This window comes from Lutjanus erythropterus, chromosome 6 (assembly GCF_056507025.1).
Source record: "Lutjanus erythropterus isolate fLutEry1 chromosome 6, fLutEry1.hap2, whole genome shotgun sequence".
NCBI lineage: Eukaryota > Metazoa > Chordata > Actinopteri > Lutjaniformes > Lutjanidae > Lutjanus > Lutjanus erythropterus.
In genome coordinates this window covers 8,510,867-8,519,268 of record NC_139322.1, presented here as the reverse complement: position 1 = coordinate 8,519,268, position 8,402 = coordinate 8,510,867, and positions in this window count along the sequence as shown.

The following is an 8,402-nucleotide window of genomic DNA, read 5'->3' as shown; positions in this document are numbered from 1 at the left end:
ATTTCACTGACTCTTATTTGCATGTGAAAACTATTTTATCAATACTTCCCAAATAATATGTGACTCATTAGAAGAACACTGTGTCTGATCATTTCATGCTCAGTAACTCTGCAGAAATACGCCATCCAGTGTCAAATCAGAGTATTGCTTTTAGAGGTTTGTTTACATCAGGAATAAAAAGTGCGTATGACATAGAAACCTCTGGATGGATGAAGCTGAGTCAAGGCACTGGCACAGCATGCGCACACACTATAGATTTACAAACAACAAAAATGAGCCGTTAGAGAGAATCAATTCATTTTTTTTTTTTAAATGAACCCATTGAAAGAAATCAATTTCTTCAAAGGAACAATGGGAAAAACAATCTTACATAATTCTAACTTTTGGCCAATACACAACAAAAGGCTATTGAATAACGTGGTAACTATTGCTTTTTTTTTTATATTTCTTTGGACGTTAGAATTTAAATAGCTGGAAAAACAGCATGACACACTCTGACAGGTGCAATAGTAACAAAATACAAACTCAGTTACCTGTAACATAGATCTCCTGAAAAGTTGAAAAATATAGTTTTCATTATGTTTCTTTTACAGTACACTATTTTAAAGTATCCCCCCTCCACTTTACCTTTAAATGAAACGTAGTATCTTGCTACTTACGTTTCAGACATTATATCACAAGTTAATCAATCATATTCAAGTCTATACTTAAACTAATAAAGAAAAATCCTTGCAGACACATATAATAACAACATGTACCTCGCAAATTAAGTCATTACGCAGTACCGCATGGATGAACGGACCACTCACTCCTGAGGTAAATTCAAGTGCGCAACATCCTCCTGCAGCAAGCATCCAGCAGCAGCAGCAGCAGCAGCAGCACACCTCTCCATCCCACCCTGCCCCTGCCCCTCTGCCTCTCACAGGCTCCAAGGATGACAATGAGCCGCAAATCCGCACAGACATGTTTTATAAGGAAACAGCTGAGAGCAAATACCTCACTTATTTCCGGGTAACGTTGGAAACAACGTTGGAAACTGCGCAGTACATCGGAACAATCAAAGCACGGGCATGCGTGAATCTTAATGGTCTTTAATCAGAAAAATACATTCAAATAAGTTTATAATTTCACATTTAACAAGAAAATTATACAAATGGTAACATTGCATAAACATTATATAAGAAAAACAATGAAGCACGTTATTAAAGGTAGCCAAACGCCCACCACGGACGCCCTGTAACCTACATCCATATGCAGCCCATATGATAGGCTTATATGATCCAGTGGAGGAGCACTGGATGTAAATAAACAGTTTCTCTTAGAGGAGGAGGTGACTTACCGACATGGCGTCTGTTTTATAACACGTACCGTCTCTTTACTATCACTACTTCGTCACGGCTGCAATAACCTCCCACAAACCTCCCAGTTATGACCAAATCCAGAGTGTTGCCCTGCACTGATGAAAACGCTTGTCCATCGACATTTTCACAGCAACACAACCGGACCACGCCCACCCGCACACACCCCCGTTTCCTGATTGGACGTTGCCCCGAAAGGCGTCGGTGGGATCACATGCTTTTGACGCATGTTTACAAACAGGCAGAGCGGGAGCAAAGAGCACAGACAGGAACAAGATGATTCACTCCTCTGAACTTCCGGTTTTAGCTTCAACACCGTTTCTTTCCACTATTTTATTAAGTCTAACGGTGTGGTTGACGTATTATACACTTAAAGAAAACACATTCAGTCGGTTAAAATATTTTATTGATAATTTATAGGCGACTTCAAACGCCACGCTAGTATTTTATTGGTGAATCTGCTTAATTTAAGACAAAAATTTATGTCGGCTCACTTGTAATGTTTAAAATTCTAATAACGCGAACGGTTATTGAGCTTAATTATTATTATTTACTGCTATTATTATTCTGCTAAATTATTTTCACTTTTCCCTCGACTGCAAGAGCAACAAAAAGACTGTAGCACTTGATTTTGTGGTGCTTATTTTTCCCCATGAACATAAAAATAAAGAACCATCTTGACGCGGAAGTTCCCGGCAGCAGATGTCGGACTTTCCACAATTTCAAAACGACGGGTGTCCCACATATTCTCGTATTTTCTACACTCACCTACCCACCACCTCTTCATACTGCGGAGTAGTAATTTAACATAGAGCACGAAACGCGAATGTATTGTTAAACATAAAAATAAAGAAACTTTCTTTTTAAAATTAGGTTAAATCAGAAAACAAATAGGTATGTCCCCAGTGCTCTTAGCCTATATGAATCTCAAAGCTATAAGACAAAAATACAATATTTATAAAGACTGACTTATACGCATTTCAATAATACATTACTACTATTATTATTATTATTATTAGTAGTAGTTATTATATTACATTATGTTTATTAATATTACATTAATTGCAGGCCTTCCCTCAGTCAAACCTTGGATGTGAAAAAAAAAGAAAATAAACGATGGTTCGTTTTATAAATATATATGTATATATTAATTTTCACTGTTGCTAAAGTGATTCTCATATTCTCCAATTGTAAAAAATCTGTAGCATATACACCAAATGAAAGAACGGTTATATTTTGTGAACTGCCCAACTACAACTTGGTGTCTTTTCCCCTTATTTTTGCAAGCTCTAGCTATGGATGTCAAATACAAAAAAACAGAAAGGTCTCAGAGGCAAATAGTTGTGGTTCCAGACATTTTTTTTTTTAGCCAAAAGTGGGTCTTTTGATAGTTAAGGTTGCCGACCCCTGGTCTATGGGATCATAATGGTTCCTTGAACACTCAAGAATTAAGCCAACTGAGCCATATGATGCTGTTTAATAAATCACATACGTTAAAAACATCTCTCTAAAGGTGCTAATTAATTTTTTGACTCTGGGAAAGCAGGAGAAATAGCAAAATTACCCCCAACTGCATCTCTTAACTAAGATGACCAGGTTTCTGAAATGAAAACCAGGGACATTTCTAGTTCAGTGGTCAATATATCATTAAAATGTCCTGTTTCCTGTATTGTAATCAAGGTAACTGCTGTACTGAAATGAACTATGATGCAAGCTGACTGTTCAAATTTAGTGTCAGAAAATCGTAGTTTACAGCATCATGGCGAGTAAAATGATATAATTTCATTAAATTTTATTTTTTAGATTTTTTATTGATGCTTCTTTACATTTTTGCTATCCACTTTGCTGCTGTAACACCGTAAATTTGATCATTGTGGGACTAACAGAGGAATATATTATCTTTTCTCTAACTCTAGCAGAAACACACAGTTAGTAGGAGAACAAGAGTGATATGAAGCCAATGTAATGTTTTTTCATTTCCATTCACTGAAACTTTTTGTATTCATGTAGTTTGATAGCACTGGCAACATTAGCAAACATTCCCACAGCTGTCATTACGCTGAACTGTAACTGGGGCAAAGAAACTACTGTGACATCTAAACTTTTCCTGACTGAACCCTGCCCACTTCCAAACAGCGATAAAGGCAAACACAAAAACACAAATACCCAACAGAAATCTTTCATGTAGGCCTAATCTGAGTTTGTAACCCAGCAACTAACAGCAGCGTTGTACCTGACCTACAGGAAAACAATTTAATGTGTGCTGAATGTCTGTAGCTTGAAATGCATCATCTCAATCTATATGTGCCCCTTTTTTTTTAGCTTCTCGTGCATAATGTAACATATTAAAGCAACTGTAAGTATGTTAAAGTTAAGCAGATAATTTTATTTACCCACCACCTGACTCTATTATATAAAGTGCAGAAATTTTCATATTTAATTATTTATTGAAATTTTCATATTTCTGACTAATTTAGTCTTAATACACTTTCTACATTTTATGGCTTACATAGTACTTAGTATGTCACAGTTTAATTTTGTAGATGCTCATAATGTAGTCTACCTATTTTTTAAGGTTATTAAATTTACTAATGTTCTTGCTTTTGTTGCTGTGACATGCAGTTTCCCTGTCAGGGACCGATTAAGTTTATTTCATCACACCTTTTTCTGATCGTATCTTTCATTTAGTTTAGTTTCATCCAGGGCTGCACAACTAATCACAATTATCAAAATCGCAATATGGCCAAGTGCAATACCCAAATCACTGAACCAGAACCAAAACAATTTTTTTTTGAAAAAGCAAGAGCGTATGAGGAAACGGCATTATAATGAGGTACTGTAGTGCTGCATAGATGCCCCGGCCTAAAAATCTTGTCCTCCAGATGAAAGAAAACATGCAGACCCCAATAAATGTCTTACCATCATCATTATTTTTTTTTTTTAATTTATTTAGTTTTTTTTTTTTTTCAGTAAACTGGAATGCAAAAATGATAATTCCCACTAATTGCATCACATATTGCGATGACAATTTAAGTCAAAATAATCGCAATAAGGCTTTTTTTTTAAATTAAATTGTGCGGCCCTAGATTCATCACTGGCTATTTTCACTTGCACTTACACAGAAGTTAAACCAATCAGCTCATTTCAATGTAGTGCCAAGGCCACTATGTTCAGTAAGAAATAAGTAACATGATGCTTGAAACTTGCTGTCCTCTGCTTGTTGATGATGCCTATATGAACCTGGCAGATTGTAAAGCTTGGACTGTAAAGATGGATGATCAGGTTGTAGAGACCTGCAGGTATTTTCATTCTGGAAGTATACTTTAACAGATCCAAAAAGCATTGAATTGGCAGTAATGTCTATGACATAAACACATTTCCCAAGCAGCCTCATTAGTACTGTTCAGATTCACATTTCTATTAACTGTGCAGCTCAATTCAGACTGTAATTCACATAATGTGCATGAGAAAATGCAGCAAGTGGACTCCTGCATGTCCTAAGTTAAAACTTTGGTTGGGGCCAAATGAATGATATTTCTAAAATTAATCTATACAAACTGTTTTCATTGTGTTTGTTCCTTTTCACTTTGACTTTGCTGTTTGTAGTTTGCCCCCAGTTTGCCCCTAAGGCCACAGCAGGGGGCATCCTAACCCAACAATATCACATTCAAACTTCATGCTCCTCTGCAGGCTTCACTCCACCAAAAGTTCAGATTATTTCAATGTGGCCTGATGTAAATCACTCGCAGAATGTTGTTTGTTTGCCTGTTCAGAGTCTGTACATTTTAAATAAACATTTAAGTTTAAGAATTTAGAGCCTAACAACTCACTTTTTATATAATAAGCCTGATAAATCATACTTAAAGTGTAGTGTTTTGTCCAATTAGTTTGGAGCATTTCAGTCAGCATTAGTAAATTATCATTAGTATGCAATATACCATGTGTTCTTAAGTTTACTACATGATGTGATGTGCCTTCTGTGGACAGCTGCATCACTGGAAAAAAGAGACAATGCCTTCCAGATTGTTTTCCTCAGCAGATGTTGGGAATAGACGACAGCACGGAGCAATGTGCAGGAAACAGACGGGATATCAATTTAAGTTTCCGTTGTTATTTGCTGTTTAGGTGTCTATGGAGACAAAATATTAAATATGAGCTTTTCATTTTCATCCCTCGTTTATTATTAGTAGATTTGTCGCTTTTATAATGCAGCACAGTCTCGTCATTTTAACTGGGATTTTTAGAAATTCCTGAAAGATAGGGTAGAGCAAATGACTCCTCAGAAAATTCCACAGCAGGTAGGACATGCAGAGAAATTTGGCAGTTTGTTTATGTCTTTTTGTCTGTTTCTTGTGGACTGCCTCTGTTTTGTGATGTGACTTTGTCTTTTCTGTGCTGCTGAACAGGAACCTGCTGAAAACCAGTTTTAGCTCAGTCAGGCCCGTTTAATTGCAACTGATTTTTTATGATATTACTTTTAATCTTTTCCTGCATAATAATAAATTAAATGAAAAAAGGAAAACACTGAACTTATCTGATAGTCATTTAATATCCAGGCTAAAAGTGTAAACTGTCATTAATATACAAGAATCAATTAAAACGCGACTGGCCTTTGACTCGGCCGTCTGATGAGACGGTTACATGCCGCACGTGTCTGGTCACTCCCTCATGTGTGCACATTAGTCAGTGGGGCCCCATATTTGTTTTACAGTGGACCCCTCCCTTAATGTGGATCCCAGCTTTGAAACTGCATAGTACATTTCCCATGATGCATGTTTTTTCTTTTTTCAAAGTATGTGAAAGCGCTGTATATTAAGTTTCTCTCTGGCTGTCATGCACTTTTTGAGAGAATGTCTATGAGAGTGTGGGTGGATGCACATTTGTTGTGTTCATGCAAGGGTGTTGCATGAGAAAAAAAACCCTTTCACCGCTGCCAAGACGTCAAAAACATAAATCATTTAATCAAGTTCAAGTGGAGGACACTACCCAAACTTCCTCTTGTCCCTTTCAGAAACCGAGCGAAACTGTTCGTGAATGTTTTTGCTCATTTATAAATTGATTAAATGATTGGTTTTGTCTTTAAAAACTAAAACAGGTGACACAGCTAGAGTTGTGTTAATTGAGTCCAACTTAGGGTTAATTGTGGCTTGGTTATCTCTTGCATTGTAGCAGTGATTCAGCCTGTGCAAAATAATCATGCAAGGTCATGTTTTTTATTGATTCACAGAACACTTAGCGAGATTAAATTGTCCAGTTAAATTAACTCTGACAAATGCTTTGTTTGCTCTCCTCCACAGTAACTGTATATTCAGAGATTTTCTAAGTCCTCTCAGGTCTGTGTCTCTCAGCCTGCAGCCGATTCTTCAGTCACTCATCTCTATCTACACAGAGATGAGGATACAGATTAAACTTTGAGCTCTTATTACAGCTCCAATTATCAGTAGATTAATTGATCAGTTGTCAACAATTAGAGTAATCACGTATTTTGATAATTGACTAATCATTTTGAGTCCTTTTTTAAGACAAAAATGTACAAATTCCTTGATTTTAGCTTGTTAAATGTGAATATACTGGTTTCTTTTGTCCCCTATGACAGTAAGCTGAATATCTTTGGGTTGTGGACAAAACAAGACATCTGAGGACGTCACATTTGGCTTTGGGAAACAGTGATCAACATTTTTCACCATTTTCTGTCTATTTAGTCTGAGTAGCTTTATTTGGATGTAGCACCTGGGGACCTGGGTTTATCTAACTTGACTTAGACAGTAAGTTTGCCCCTCCTTCATTTTTTGGAAATTTCATATTATTTTCTTTTAGCCTACTTTTTCTTTCACTTATTTTTCTTTGTGTGGCTGTAACTTAGCCTGGAAAGCCATCAAATCCACTGAGATCATGTTTCCATTTGCTCTGACAAATAATTCACATTAGGGGTGGGTGAATTGGCCGTAAAACAATATCGCAATATTTTAGGATATTCTGTAATAAGAATATTCTTGACAATATGACAAAATACTGAAAAACATTTTTGTTTACAGCTCACAATAACTGTTGAGCTCTACTCACAGGATTTTTAGGCTTTCCTTGAACTCAACTGGGTGCTTCTGCTTGAGGTGGTGAGGTTACAGTTACAGTCTTCTTGCACATTTTACATGTAATGTGGTTCATTTAACTGATTATTAAAGTGATCTCCAACTATTTTGATACCCAATTAGTTGATGCATATTTTTTAGGAAAAAAGTTTTTGATTTAAGCTTCTTAAATATGAATATTTTCTGATTTCTTTACTCTTCTATGACAGTAAACTGAATATCTTTGAGTTGTGGGCAAAACAAGACATCTGAAGACATCATCTTGGGCCTTGGCAAACACTGATCAACATCTTTCACAGTTTCCTGCCATTTTATAGGCAAACAACTAGTAATGACCGATCGAGAAAATAATAAACTGATTAATCAACTATGAAAATAATCATTAGTTGCAGCCCATTGGGTATTTTTAACAATAGTAGTTTTTAGTTGATTTATATTACCTACAGCAATGTAACTGCACCTGTACTTGAGTACAGGTTTTCAGTAATCTTTACACAACTTAAACAATATGCTAAACCCACCAACAAAGTGAAAAATTAAGTCAGACAAAGTTAGTCACTAGCTAGCTAGCTAGTGGACATACTGGAGCACTTAGCTAGCAGCTAACATTAGCCTCAGTTTGTGCCTCCTGTAACCTACTGCCATGTTAACCGGCGATTAAACCGTTGTTTAAAACACTTTTCAGAAGAATTTTCATACCATTTAGTGAAAAATAATCCACTCGCCGCACATATATACAAATATTTTGACCCGTTTCCCAAATCACGAGTGTTTCCTCTCCAGGTAGGAAACAGGTGCGCCGCCATCTTTGTTTTGATTCGCAAACAGAGGCCACACCGGCCATATTAGCAGCTAAATACAGTATTTCTTGGTGGAGACCAAAAACAAAGCTAAAAGAAGAGTCAGTATCGTACTTACGTTTATTAGCTGATCGGACAAATTACTCCAAATGAAT